Genomic DNA, 14,731 nt, shown 5'->3' with positions numbered 1-14,731 from the left:
CCGAGGCACGGCCGCTGGCTGGGGAGGCGCTCCGGCCAGGCTGGGCCCTCGCCCCTGTTCTGTCGCGACAGTCAGGACCTCCTTCCCCCACCCGTGTCCCTGTCCCCGCCGCTTCACTGTGCCCGAGTCTGTGCCCTGCCCCCTCTCTGTCGTGACAGACACCCCCGCCGCGGTGCCCGTGTCCCCGCCGGCTCTGTCGCGACAGTCGCCCCCCGCCGGGCGGTGTTTGCGGGCACGCGGCGCACGCGCGGCCGTTTCCGCGCGAAAGACGTTTTCCCGCGTGCCGCGCGCGCCGGGGCGGGGCCGCTTCCCCTCGTTCCCGCCCCTTCCTCTGCGCGGCGCGGTCGCGCGGCGGCGCGGGACCGGGCGCGCGCGGTGCGGCGGCGCGGGCGGCAGGGGGCGCTGCGCGCCCGGCGCGCGGGGCGGCTGCGCCGTGGCGGGTCGGAAATGCCGCCAGGTGGCGGTTTAGGATCGCGGCCCCGCTGAGCCCCGCGCGGGCCCCGCCAGCGCCGCCGCCCCGGCCCCGGCCCGCGCCCGCCGGACCCCGCGCGCCGCCGCCGCTCCCGCAGCGCTCCCGGGGCGCCGCCGCGGCGCGGCCCGAGGTGAGCGCGGCGCGCGGGGAGGGAGCGCGCGGGAGGCGCCGATCCAAGATGGAGGCGCGAGGGGCGGGGGCAGCGGGGCCGGGGCCGCTCGCTCGCTCGCTCGGTCTCCGCGGCGGCCGGGCCGGGAGCGGGCGCTGCCCGTGCGAGGAGAGAGGAGAAGGGGAGGGGAGGGAAGAGGAGGCGGCGCGGGGCGGGGCGGCTCCTGCCGGAGCAACGGGTCCCCCGGGCGCGGCGCTCTTCGCCGCCATCTCATTGTCCCCGCCGGGGCTTTGCCGGGGGCGCGGGGCCGAGCCGGGCCGGCCTCCCCCGCCGACGGGCCTGCGCCCCGCTCCGGGTGGTGGCGGCCGCGGCGGGCCTGTGGGGGCGACGGGGGATGCTCGGGAGGAGCGGGGGTGGCGCTTCCGCCGCGCGGGGCTCGGTGGCGGCGGCCCCCGGCCGGCCCCGGGCGGCGGCGGAGGAGGGAAAGTTCCGGGAGCCGGTGGGCGGCCCGACCCGCCTTTGGCCCGGCCCGGCCCGGCCCGCCGCCGGGACCCAGCCCACGGGAGCGCCCGGGCCGCCCGAGCGCCTGGCCGGGATCCAGGGGGGCCAGGCCGGGGGGCAGCCCCGGGGCCGGGGACCCCCGCCCGCCGCTCCTGTTGCTCATCCCCGAGTTTCCAGTGCGGTGGCACCGGGGCGAGCGGTCGCCCCTCGGCCGGCCCGGGGGACAGAACCGTGTCACGCAGCCGTGGGGCTGCCCCGTGCTTCAAATGGGAAAAGCAGCGCGCCGAGCCCCGGGGATGGCGGGAGCGGAGCCGGGATCCGGCGATCCGCGACCCCGGGAGCAGCCAAGTGCAGGCAGTGCCTTGTGGCCGGGGCTGCGAGCGGGGGGGAGGCACAAAACCGGGCTGGGGTCCTGCCCTGTTGGGCTCAGACACAGCAAAGGTTGTGCTTGGAGCAGTGGAAGGCTTCGGTGCTGGGTGGTGGTCACTTGGCCCATCATGTTTAGTGGTGGACAGCTGCACTCTGCTTCCCTGTGTTCCTGGGATGGAACAGGGAGTGTGAGCAGTGGCTGGGAGGAAGCGTGACTTGGGAGAAAGAAAATAGTTGTAGTATCCATGGAGAAACTTAAAGGGACATGACTGCCAATACCAGTGTCAAAAACTTAGTTTCTGGGAAGACAGTGTGAGTTTAATTAAACTGAATTGAGTTGCTTTGTAAGTATTGATTATTTCAGTGGCATTTCACACAATTTTGTAGCTGTGTAGAGTTAGTCTAGTGAAAGCCTCAATTGTTGACGTTGCTGAGGAATGAAAAACCTTCTCCAGATCACACCACCAATGCAACTGTTATTAAACTGTGTCCTGTGTTTGGTGGGATAAATGACATTAATATTTGGGTTCAGCAACGTTTCCATATTATTACACTAGTGAAAAAGGAGAGGTGTGAGAGAAGGATCCATGCAAATTCTTTGGATCCAGAGCAGTTTGGTCTTGCCTAGTGCTATAGCAAGGTTATTTGATGAGTGTTTGTGCAGTGTAACCCATCCACCCCTAAAGAAATCACTGGGCCACAAGGCAGTGTGCAGGTTGTCTGTCAAAAGGTGTTCTGACCATGTGAAGAAGTTCTTCCTGTTACAAAATTAGAAGCCAGTTTGTTCTTTCTTTATGATTTTTTTTTCTTTCTGACTCAACTGTGATGACTTTTTGTTGGAAAGCCTGAGAAAATACACATAGGGGTGCAGAGGGTTTTGAAATGACACACTAACCCGTGATGCAGCAGGATTTCCTTGTGAGCAGGAGCTGACTTCAGGGTTGTGATTAATCTGAGAGGATGTAACTGGTACTGGCTGCTCAACAGAGAGTGTGCAGTTGAAATTCTGTGTTGCTGCTGCAGATGGACACATGGATTTACATCAGTGAGAGTGGGTAGTGGGAATAAAGCTGGGTGAACAATTAATGCCAGTTCTGGAGGTTGAGAGCACTTCATCCATCTAGACCCCCGGTGTCCAGGGGACTGCAGTCCACAGCCTCTGGTGCTTCCTAACATTTCACCAAGTGCTGGAGGTGACTGGTTCACTGAGGGCCAGCATTTCTGGCCAAATGTCTCAGCCAGGATGCTGTGGTCTGAAGTTGTGAGGGCAGCTGGAACCCTGCTCCTGGAGCCCTGTGCCTGGGGTCTCTGAGCTTGTCACCTCCTGTCCCTGTCCGCAGCCTGCCCTTCATGGTGTGCAGACTTGGACGTGGCTTCTTCTGCAACTGCAGTGCACTTTGGAGAGTGGAGAAGGTTTGTGAACAATGTTATAGCTCATACTTGGATGCAATGACAAAATTTGTTCCTTGGGGTAGTCAGAAACTCAGCAAGTGAATATTTTTCATTTGAAAGAACAAAATGTACCTCAAGTTTGTGCTGGTGACTGTGGAATCTCTCATTTCTTTCTCTTGGTTGTAAAGACATGTCCTGGTACAAGTTGGCTAAATACTGGTAATTTAAATAACATTTTAGTGGGCAAGTGAGCCCATAGAAGTGTAAGGATGCAGTGAGAGAAATGCTGAATTGTGATGACTTTCTAAGAAGAGTCCATTTAGTGGGATGAGAACATGCCTTTATGGTAATATTGTGGTTTGTTTGCTGGTAATGTGCACAAAAGCCTCTCACACCCTGCTGAGAATTCCAGAGTGCCAGATCTGTAATTACCACAAGACATACTGAAAGAGGCAAACTCTGCTGAAGTTGTGCAGGGATGTGAAAGCCAGAATTCCTCTGCAGCACTGCTGAGTGGGTGATTGGCCTCTCTGGGATCTCCCTGTGCTGCACCTTGGAGTTCTGGGATGAGGCTCTGGCTTTTGCTTGGAGTCAGACCCAGAAGGTGATGCTGAATCTGGTGCCAAGATAAGGAAATGCCTTATCTCAATCTGCTCTGTTGACTTCAGGACTTAAAATGCCAGCCCATGTCTGCAAGATACTTCCTGCTTTCTTAAAGTTTTGGGGGTTTACTTGTAGTCACTCTCATTTACCAGTGGAGCTCTGAAGCTCCAGTTGCAGATTGTCATCTCTGGCTTACAAAGCCACTGTGTGTGCTCATTTGGCTAAAAACAGAAAGGACTAGAGTTGGTTTTTGTTCTTGGAGAAGAAAGGGAAATCCTACAAGGTGTTGAGTTCATGAGCTGATAATTGTTTTGTTGTTTCTGCCCACGGCATCCAGGGATATGCAGTATTTTGCTTTTCCATAGTGATGTAGTTTTGTTGGTTTGGGTGTTCAATATGTGATCAGAACACAGAAACCTATTTCTTTGTTCCCTTAGAAAATATGTGGTTTAGAGAGTGTTATTATGACCTCTTGCAACTTTTCAGTCTGAAAAACACTTCCAAAAATAAGTGTTGTTTTGTGAAGGTGCACTCTGATTTTTTTTAAAGGCAGACCTCACCTTCAGGGTTAAGGGAAGGAACTGCAGAGGGAATGTTGTCCTTAGTTGTGATTTTGTAGCAATGTGCTAATTTAATTTCTGAGATGTCCTGTTGGAAGTCTGACTGTAGGCAATGGTTGCAGTATTTTGTGTCACTGAGGGAACACCCAGGAGCTCAGGTGCTCTCCCTGTGGTTTGAAAGATCCCTGCTCCTGGCTTTGCCAGCTTTGCCACATTTCCTCATTTGCATCCCTGCAGGCATTTTTAGTTTGGAAAATGCTTTTAAATAATAACAGTGTGCTTGAGATAGCAGGATGCCTCCAACAAGATCTGTCAGGGCCCAAAGTGTCATCTGTGTCCTGTTCTGAGCTGTAGGTGTGACCTGGACTTGGTAAATTTGGTAACTCTGCCTTAATTTTGGAAAATCTGTGGAGTAAATGCCTATTTATAACTGCAGGTAATTCCATATGAAGTACAAGGAGTGAGATAGAAGGTTTTCATGCCTTCAGGCCCCTGACTTTGGTGGGTGCTGCTCTCTGTGCCCAGAGCTGGGAGCACTGGCTGGCCAAAGCTACCAGCACCTGGTCCCTGAGCTGCTGCTCATCCTGCCCAGAGGGAATTTGGGTCTTAAAGGACACAAAAAGGCTGCACATGGTGTGGTGGGACAGGCTCTCAGCCACAGTTGTCAGCATTATCAGACATGAGAGTGGGAGTGTGTTGTGAGCTCCAGTCACACAGTTATTAATCATTTATTTCACAATTAGGAGCAGAAGGTGGAATTCTTAAGCCTGTCCCCCTTCAGCTGGAGGGCAGGCTGTTTCAGGTGGTTCCCAAAGTAATGTTTTACTAGAAAGCAGCGTGAGGGAACATCCAGCCAACTGTTCCTTGCTGTGCAAAGTTTCAGCAGCAGATATGTTATTTATTCTATAAATAAATCTAGTGAGTTTATATTCTGTAACTCTACAAATAGCAGACTTGTATTATATTGGCAGATTAGCCGAATGAAAGCAGTGTTGACAGATTGTTCAGCTCATAGGAAAAAGGTATTTCTTTGGAGAGTTACTTAGGGATTATCCTGTGTGTCAGAAATGTTTCTAAATGTCAACTATTTTTCTACAATAAAATAATAAAAATCAAACCAATTAATCTTGAATACATTTTGAAGTATTACAGCCTACCATGTGGAGGTGTTTTTTGAAACCAAAATCCAATAACAAGCTGAGTATCTGTTTGCTCTCCCCCACATGAGGGTTTCTCTCTCTCCTTTTAGGGTTAGAATCCCCAAGGACCTGGAAGATACCAACATGTTTGTGTTTATAAGTGGAAAATGAAGCTTCATTTGCCAACGGGTAATGAATTCCACCTTAAGTGCATGCTCAGTGTGCCAGTTTTGCATTGTTAATTTCTGGATCTGTTCATTCAGACCACATGAACTGTTGCTGCCAGTGGAATTGCTCAAGATGGTTGAGCTGCTCTGCCAGGCAGCCTCAGCTGAGAGGAATCTGTGTCTCCACAGCTGTACAGCTCTCCCTTCCCTTTGTGCTGCTGCTGCCTTGACCTTACCTGGAGCTCAATTCCCCACCTGGAATTCAAACTGCTCTGCTTGGTAGGGAGGTGTTTCTGCCCAGTGAGTGAATCCAGTCAGGCTGTCAGAGTCAGAGGTGATAGAGCTGATCCAAGGTCAGTGGCAGGAATACTTCTGAGGAAAAATGGTCCTGGAGATGGGAATCCAGCTGAGAGTTTCAGGTTGGCCCAGCTGCGCTGGCTGTGGGTGTTGAGCTTGGAGCCCATTGCTCTGTGCACAGCTGGGATTCTGTGGGTGACTCTGACCCCCCTGAGTGCCCCTGCCAGCTCTGCTCTCTGCAGCCTTTGTGCTTCCCTTCCTCGGGCTGCTCCTGCCCTGCCAGAGCAGCCTGGAGCCATCAGCACCTTGCTGGCATTCTGTTCCACATGGAAGGGTCCCAGCGCGGCCTGCAGCTCACTCATGGTGTCATGGGCTTGTTTGGGTTGGAAGGGACCTCACAGATCACCTTGGGGACTCCTGGTGCCCTGCATTCCTGGGACTCCCCTGGGCCTCCTGTCAGGGATGAGCCCTTGGTTTGCTCTTTGTCTCCTGTCTCCCCACCAGGTAACCTGTCCCTGCAAGGGCTCCTGTTGCCATGGCAGCCTCATCTCTTTAAGGGCCTTTTCTGAAGAATCTTGTTAAATGTCTCTTGGAAATTAAAGCAGCCTTTGTCAAGTACAGTCCACTGGTGTAAGGGAGGCCTTGTGAGAAATCCTGTAGATTTGTGGAATTTGACTTTTTTATACAAAAGGAAGGTTCATTTTCCTGTCTGAATGCTGTAGTTTATTTAGTTGCCTGCAGGTCTATTTTCTAGAATGGTTTCTACTAAATTAGGCTCACTAGACTAACAGAGTGTTAGCTGAGAGAGTAAACATAACTATAAATTATGTTCAAGAGTAAGCACTGCTTCAAGCAGTAGAATTTTATTTTGAAGGCTGCTTTTTTCTGGTTCACTTATGTGGCTTCTTTGGTGTCTGATAGTTTTGTTTTCCCCACATCCTTACTTTATTAGGACATTGCTTGTGGGAGAGAAGTTAAACATCTCTCTTCTAAGAAATTAATATTTTTAACAATAGAGAGGTACTTACATATTTTGGGATCCCTGTTTTCCTGAGTTCAGTGGAAATGGGTCCATGCACTGATAATTATTGATAGTGGAGATGGAGAAAAGGACAGAGAGAAGGAATATACACAGGGTACTCTCCTGTGGGCCTGTTCCTGTTGGCTACTAGGCTGAAACAAACCCAAACAAATGGTTGCAGTGATACTGTAAAACAAATAATGTAGCACAGGAGTGCGACTCAGCGCTTCACAGATCATCCTTGCGCACAGAGCTGAGACTGGAGGGGCTGCCTGCCTTTGGCTGCCTCCAAACTGTGCTCAGCCATCTGTAACCTTTGTGCCCTGCTCCACAGAGTGCCTGGGAATGGCAGTGAGAGTGCAGGAGAGCTCCAGCTTTGGGTACTCTGCCCTTTGAGTCTCAGATCCTGGCTTGTTTATTCTTTGCCTCCTTTCAGTTCCTCCATCCCAGTGTTTTCCTTAAGCTCTTTGATGCATTTTCTGTTTTAGCACTAGCTGATTGTTCTGCTTGTATTTACATAAATCAAATAGAATTCACCTATAATGTGTCCTTTCCCATTCCTCTGAGAGGGGTCAGTGCAGCTGATCAGAGGACATTGCATAATTTCTGTGGGTTTGTGCATCTGTTTTGCTCCCCAAGTCAGAGGAGTGATTTTTTTTTCTTTCCTTTTTTTAATATCTTTTGTTTCTGTAAGCTCCATTTGCAACAGTTTTCTCTGACAAAGCAGTAAGATGAAACTGAAATTTAATTCCTGTTTCAAAATGATCTGGGGAAGTTTTGAATACTAATTAGTGTGCTGCTTTACAAGATACTGGACATGCTCAGAACCTGGAGAGGTGTGTTTAGGTATTGAGCTGTTGCACTTAATTTTTTTCCCAAAAGCAACCAGAGAAGCTGCTTCATTTTACTTTGCAAGGGAAAGTTTTTACACACTCAAGTTCATGTTGGTGGAACTACAAAGCACCAGCATCAAGGACAGAAAGCACTGCTGTGGGGGCTTATGCAAATCCTATTGCCTGACCAGGTAATGAATTTCTTGTCTTGGAGGTAAATGTTTGTGAATGCCAGAGCCATTAGAGCTGGGAGGAGCCTTTCCTATTGGTATGCCTCACTTTTCTGATTTCTCATTGCTGGTTGTTGCTTCAGAGCTGTAGGTGCCCTGGTGGAAAGCTGAGAATGAAAGGCAGAGGCTGAGAGATGAGGCTGAGGGATAGGAATCAAGGCGAGCAAAGTGTCACATTGAGGGGTGCAGGGAGGAGTTGCCACTGTAGCTGCCGTTATTCCCTGGACATTTTGTTTCCCCAAGGCAAGTGTATTGTTACAAAACTGCTAAGGTTTAAATGTGTATCCTTTTCTAAACTTTCAGAGTATTTTCTGGGTGATCTCTGCCATAGAGAATTTCCAGGCCTTTTGCAAGAGTGTGCCATTCATCAGCACCCTCCATTGCATTCATTGCAGGACTTGGAGCCCCTGTGCCATGGCAGGAGGTGCCCACCAGCATTTTCTGCAGTAAATTCTAAGCTATTGGCAGGGTATGTCACTAACACAGTTTTATTGTGAAATTCACAGCTGAGAATAACCTTTCACATCTTCCTCGCCCATAAATTTTTGGCAGTCAGCTCCTTTGTTGTCTGTCCCTCAAAGAACTTCCTTGACCTGAAGCCATGCTTTGATAACACCCACAGCCAGGGCTGGGCTATTGTGTCTGCTTGTCCTGGAGGCCACGTGTTGCTCCTCTTTGTAACTGTGCTTGCATTCATGCCCATGTCAAAAGAGAATGACTTGGTGTGGCACTGGTCACAAAAAGCATTCAGCATGTGGGACAGGCAGCTCTGATTTGTAGTTCCTCAGTTCTGATCTCTTCACCCACAGGCTTGGTCAATGACAAGCAGCAGCAGCAGCCTGTGGAGTGTCACAGAGTGCCACTGCAGTTATTTATGCTGCTGGAATCCTGAGCCTGTGTGCAGGTTCACTGCTGCTGGCAGAAGTGAGCCTGACACAGGGAAGAGCTGCTGGAACTGAGCTGTCATGGAACAATTACATAATTAAAGAGCATGGGAGTGTACCAAAGCAGTGACTTCCAGCTTTTCAGGAGAAGTAAATTCATGGTGAGCTCTCTGCACCAAATGAGGTGTCAGGGGTGAGAGGAACAGGCTGTTCCTGGCACCTGATGTGGCAGCTGGTACAGAAAGTGGTGCTGTGCAAAGTAACTGCAGCTCCTCAAGTGGCTTGTTTTATATATCTGTATAAGAAAGGTGCCTTTTTAATCTCTGGACAAGCTCTTGCTGGTGTTGGTGGCATGCCAGGCTCTTTGAAGGAAGACCCAAGAGCAGCAGGAGTGGCTTGAGGCAGTGTAGGAACTGTCCTGCCCTTCCTGTGGCTCCTGCCTCTGATGCTGCAGTCAGAGCTCCCTGAAATGGGGCCTGGGCTGGGAAGACAGAAAGCTGTGGGGAAGGAAGGGAAGAACGTGCTGGTAGAAGGCTAGAAATGATCTGAATATCATCTTACATTCACCACACTTGCCTATTAATAGCCAACAAAGAACAAAAATTTAATACACAGGGCAGCCTCATTTGTATTATTTTTCCTTGACTGTAAGCTCAGGCAGTTTGGGACTTGGTTGCTGGGGATTTTTTTTAATCCCCAAGGGGAATGTTGGTTTTTCCATTGTTGTAGATGGCTCAGATGAGCACGCCTGTGGTTGAGATGGGTTTTGTTAGGCAGTTACTCCCATCTAATTTCAAATAACACGTGCCTTTGACAAATCAACTGTCTGGACTGGAAATTCCTGTGTTTTTAGCTGCAGATTGGTTGTTTTTGTGGTGTTCCAAAAAAACTTATTCAGATTGATGTTTGAGTATGAGATTAAGGTGGGGTGTTCTTTTGGTTTGAATATGAGATCAAGGTGGGGTGTTATTTTGGTTTTTGTTTGGTTTTGTGTTTTTGGTTTTTGGTGGGTTGTTTTTTGGTTTTTTTTTCTGTTTGTTTGGGTTTTTTGTTTGTTTGTTTGGTTTTTTGGTTTGGATTGGTTTGGTTTTTTAGGTGTGGTAAATATATCTTCTTCTAAGGATTTCAGTGGGTAATTCCTGCTGAGTTTTCATGCTTCAGGGTAAAGGCCAGTGGCTTTAATGAGATCCTTGTTTCTCAGTTGTTAAAAAAAATCCACATTGCTTGATCATTTTATAATTGTCTGCAAAACAGTGAGTGGCAGCTTGGTTTGACTGGGATATTTCTTTCTTGCAGATTTTGTAGTTGTGCAGGTTTTGCATAGGAGCATTTTGTGTGTGCCACACAGAGAGTAACCTTCACTGCATCCTCCCGGCTCTGGGAAGGACAGGAGTTTGACAGACATCAGTCTGCTGCTTGTGAGCAGAAGCCATTCCTGAGCACCAGACTGTGTGAGGCACAAATCCCCAGGTTTGGAAAGGAGGCTTTGATTTTTTGGTCTCTTGCCATAAAGTTGCCAAAAGGTGGAACTTGTCAGTCAGGTGTCTTTTGTGCTGTATCCTTGTTTCCTCCAAAGCAGGCAAGTCACTGAGGGCTCAGATAAGGAACAAATGTTTTTCCTACCTTTGTTTAGGAGAGAACATTTATTTTGGATGAAATCTTCCAGAGGAACTTGAGCAGATACTGGATGGGGAGATCAGTAAAGCCAGCAGGATATAACAACATCGTGTGCTTGGCCAGTTGAGGATGTCACAGTGAATACAAAATAAGGGAGCAAAGTCTTGGGCTTTTAAGCTGGCCAGGAGCTGACTGGTGGTGTTGAGGTCAGAGCTGCTGGTGCTGTTGCGTTCTGAGGATGCACCTACAGAGTGTGGGCACACAGTTTGTGGTGATTGGGATGGGGCTGGCCAAAACCTCATCCCCAGTGGGCACAGCTGTGAGCAGCAGGTGAGCAGCACTGACAGCAATGAGCCAGGGAGTGCCCAGGGGCACTGACCAACCACCAAAGGGAACAGAGGGCACACAGGGGCAGTGCATCAACAGGAGGGGATAAAAGGTTGGGCCAAAGAACAAGGAGGGCCAGTGCTTGCGGCCTTCTGAGGTGATGGGATGTTACTGTGTATGGGCTGATGCCTGAAGCTTTCTCATGTGGAGTTACTGTGTCTGGGTGTGTGCTTAAAGCTTTCTGAAATTGTGGGGTGACACTCTGTATTGTGACCATCTCAACTGTGACATGGGCTGTGACAACAGTGTCTCAGTTTGGCTGCAATCCCAGCTGGAAGGTTCCTGTCCTTGGTCACTTGTTATGTGAATGTCCATGTTCTCACCACTGGAACCAGTGGCTCTAATACCGTTTTACCCCTTAAATTTTTTTTTACCCCAATCATATGTGATGGGAAAAATTGACACCACCCTGCCCCCATCATGTTCTTTTCCTTGCAGTATTTTTTCCTTACTCTGCAGCTGATAAGAACTTTTCCTGTATTACCAGCAGAGATTTAACCTTGCAGTATGATTTCTTGAAGACCACTACCCAAAATGTTGTAGTGGTTAATGGTTTCCTAAAATACCTGCTGCTTTCCTGTCCTCTACCCCTGACTTTCAAGCAGGAGTTTTCTATTATTTAGTTCTATAATTATTCTCCTTTAAGAACAGTAGATCGCTTTTGAAGAATTGCAAAGCATTCATCACTTACACATCTCCATCCTCTGACTGGAATGTGCTGTGTTATGAGAATAGATGCTAGAAAGACTTTTACTGTTGTGGTTTTATTTAATGAAAGAACTGGTATTGGAGTGTGTTTTTCTCTAATTCTTTTATTTGAAATTTTTTCACTGATTTGTTTTGTGCTTTGCTGGAATCTCTAGGGTCACAGCTCTTAAGTCCAAAATCATATTGCTTTTACATCCATTAAGGGATATTAAAGCTGTAGACCTCTGTGCAGTCTTGTGTTTTACTGGAACAGTGGATTTGTACTAGGATGGTTATTTATTTACTTTTACTTTTGTGGATCTTCCTGGGCTTTCTTTGTTCCCAAAAGAACACAGAACAAAAAACCCAAACCCAACAAAAAAACAACGGAGAGAGAGCTTGAGTTAATCCCTTTGTCTGTCTTGGGGTTCAACAATTTACAGTATTCTTGGGAGCTGCTTGTCTAATCTCTTAGTTGCTGGAAATTTCACTGCATTTCCTAAGCAACTTATTCCAGTGCTGTATATTCTTACTGACTGGTTTGTTTCCAGTGTTTAAGTGACACATTTTGCAGTTAACTTTTAGGTTTTATTTCGTCATAGTGAGCTATTTCTGCTCTACCTCAATATCCATGAGCTGTCATTTTTTTTCTCCTTGAGCTCTAACACAACTTGTATCTTTGAGTTTCTCAGTGTTTTCTTCTACCTCTGGTTTTCTAGTCCTCTGACCCAGCTTACAGATTTGTTGAGTCTCTCCTGTCAGTTCATATCTCAAAGTCTGGGCCTCCAAACTGGGCACTCTGTTCTGATGCTGATGATCTAGTGGTGCAAGGTGGATTGTTATTTATTTATTTATTTTATATATTGTGATGAGCTCATCACAAGAGTCCCTTGCTCTTCCCTCATCCTTTTGCTTGTTATTAAATATGGAGGGCTTTGCAGGCCATCCCAAGGGCTGAGAATCTGCCTCAGCCTGTGCTTGGGTATCTGGAGTCACTCTGGATTTCTGTCACCGAGGGCCACGGTCACCCTTGTCACAAAGGGAGGGATGGCACCTGCGTGGGGAGGGTTTGTCGCTGGTGAAACAGATGGGTATGGGCCTGTGACAGGGCCAGCCTCCCCTGTGTGGTTGGCAGGGGCTGCAGCACCAGCACAGCATCAATCCCTGGCTGAGATGGCAGCAGAGAGGAGCCCAGGCTCTGCCCCTGCTCCTGGGGAGGAGCTCTGCCTGGTGCTCTGCCTGGTGCTCTGCCTGTGCTGTCATTTCATCAGCTGCAGCCTTCAATATTCATGAAGAGCTCTGAAGAAAGAGGCTGCCTTGTTTGTTCAGCATCAAGCTGCTGGAAGCATACATGGAACATTGGTTTCTCCACATTCTTTGATTTCAAGTGCTGCTTTTTTGTTATTATAAAATGGTACAAGTCTTCATGATGACTTTGACAATACAGAAGGAAGACTTGTTTTTTTGTTTTTTTTGGGTTTTTTTTTTTGTGGTAAAAGTATAACAGCAGCTGTAAGAGGAAAATCTGGGAAAGAAAATTAAAATATGCTAAAAAAGTTTAAAAGGGATACATTTAATGTGAATGTAATCTGTGTGTTTCACAGACTTGCCCTAAAATTTTCCCAGGAAACAGTTGTCTTACAGCATGGACAGCATTTGCAGCTTTTGTTTCTTCCAAACTGTAGGTACATTTTTGTACCAAGCAGAGATGTTTTGAGCTTTGAAACCAGTCTTCTAGTTAGGACATCATTAGCAACATTTATTTATTTTCTGTTTGTATCCTGGATTCCTCATATCACAGCATTTGTTTCTTATCAGTTTATAATTTTCAGGGAATAGTTTCAGACAGATCTGCTTTGGTGCTCTACTGGTTTAAGTGCATTAAGATTTGGAACCAGGATTTTACTCCTTGTTTGCTATTTTTGAAATTGCCTTTTGCTGTGTTTTACAAGCTAATTTGTCATAGGGCTATATTGGTAGAGGTGGGATGAAAATTCAAAATTGATGAATTTATAAGTAAATAAATTGAACTAGGTTGTACTTTCTAGGCTTTACTGAATTTTATTCACTTAGCTTTATATTGATGAATGTACCTCATCTTTTTTTTGAAGTGCTTTTTTTATCCTCAGTTAGTGCTTTCCCAGCTCTTTTTTAGGTGACAGGCTATCACCTTTGCTGGCCTCCTGTCACCCCCAAGTGTCTCCATTTGACTGATGAGCCTCTGTCCCCTCACCATTGTCCCTGCTCCCTCCAGGGGCAGTTTGGCTCCTGCTGGAGCACAGAGTCGTGTGCCTGGCTGGGGATTGTTCCTGGCCATGCCCTGGGGAGGGGACAAGTGCCCCGTGCAGGTCTGGGACAAACCTGGGGTGCCCTGTGTGTCACACAGCAGTGACAGTGCCATCTGCTCCCAGGCTGATGGAGCAGCCTTTGTGCTGTAGTTGGGCATTTTACTGGGCGGGGCAGCTGCAAATGAGTGGGTGCCCAAGAACCTGGCTGGTTCTTTGGGAATATGGCTTTCTTCCCTATCATTGCAGCTGGGATGCAGGCCACCAGCACTTCATCCTTCCAGGGTACCTCCCAGGGAAGCTCATCTCCATGATTACATCACTTAGCTTACCAATATATCACCCTTTTAATAGACTAGGAAGAGCCTTGACATCAATCTCTTGCTTTCCCTTCTAATAGGCCTCAAAAATCCAAGGGGAAAAAAATCAACTACTCTCAGATCTCTTGAGAGTTTGGCACTCTCTGTGTATGAGGAGCTTGAGCTTTAAATGTTTAAATCAAAATCCATTCAGTCTTAGGACTTTTTCTCACTGCTTTCATCCGTGTAGTGCACAATTCTGCCAGTTTCTCTTTGCTCTGTTTTCTGTAGACTGCAATATTTTTAAGAATCCTTTCCTTGATCAAGCTCCAAAACTGTTTCCCTGCCCCTCCTCTTCACAGTGGCTGTATCGAAGTTCTTGGTTAACAGACTCAACAGTTTGGTGTTAAAACAAGAAAAAGTTTGTGCTGTTTTATCACTACCTTGTAACTCTTTCTTATCTGAAATTAAGAAATTTAAAAAAACCCCATTATAACAGATAAAAACAACAGCCATGGGAGGGGGAAGCTAGACAACTAAATATGGGGTATAACAACTGAAGGCAGAATTTCTTGCTTCTCACAGCCAAGAACTGCATGGTTGGGTGTAAGGAGCAGGAATCTCACCAGCTACTGACAGTGGTTTGTCCCTAAAATCATCTTTGCTTAAGAACTTTTAGATGTATAAGATTCATTTTCTCCTGTAACTTGGGGATTCTGCTCAGAAACAGGTGACAGACTTCAGGGGTTCATTTCAATCTTACCTTGCTCTGGTAATGTCAGTTGTTGACTTAAGGAAAATGTTTGCAAGTCAGTATTTAACTACTGTGCTGATTCTTTCCTCTTCCATTTCCTTGTAATGGGATTTAATTTTATCCAG

The 14,731-nt window shown here is 47.9% G+C and overlaps 1 protein-coding gene across 1 annotated transcript in view; it reads left to right on the top strand.

Annotated features, from left to right (window-relative positions):
• Positions 1–2,702: 2,702 nt before the first annotated feature.
• STAG1 (STAG1 cohesin complex component) overlaps positions 2,703–14,731 on the top strand; it is a 149,665-nt gene continuing 137,636 nt past the window's right edge. The window contains exon 1 of the mRNA XM_058811946.1: positions 2,703–2,864. The gene's annotated coding sequence lies outside the window, so the exon portion shown is untranslated. The remainder of the gene's footprint in view (positions 2,865–14,731) is intronic.

This window comes from Ammospiza caudacuta, chromosome 11 (assembly GCF_027887145.1).
Source record: "Ammospiza caudacuta isolate bAmmCau1 chromosome 11, bAmmCau1.pri, whole genome shotgun sequence".
Classification (NCBI taxonomy): domain Eukaryota; kingdom Metazoa; phylum Chordata; class Aves; order Passeriformes; family Passerellidae; genus Ammospiza; species Ammospiza caudacuta.
The sequence above is the reverse complement of the archived record's forward strand: the minus strand, read 5'-3'. Positions and strand labels throughout refer to the sequence as shown.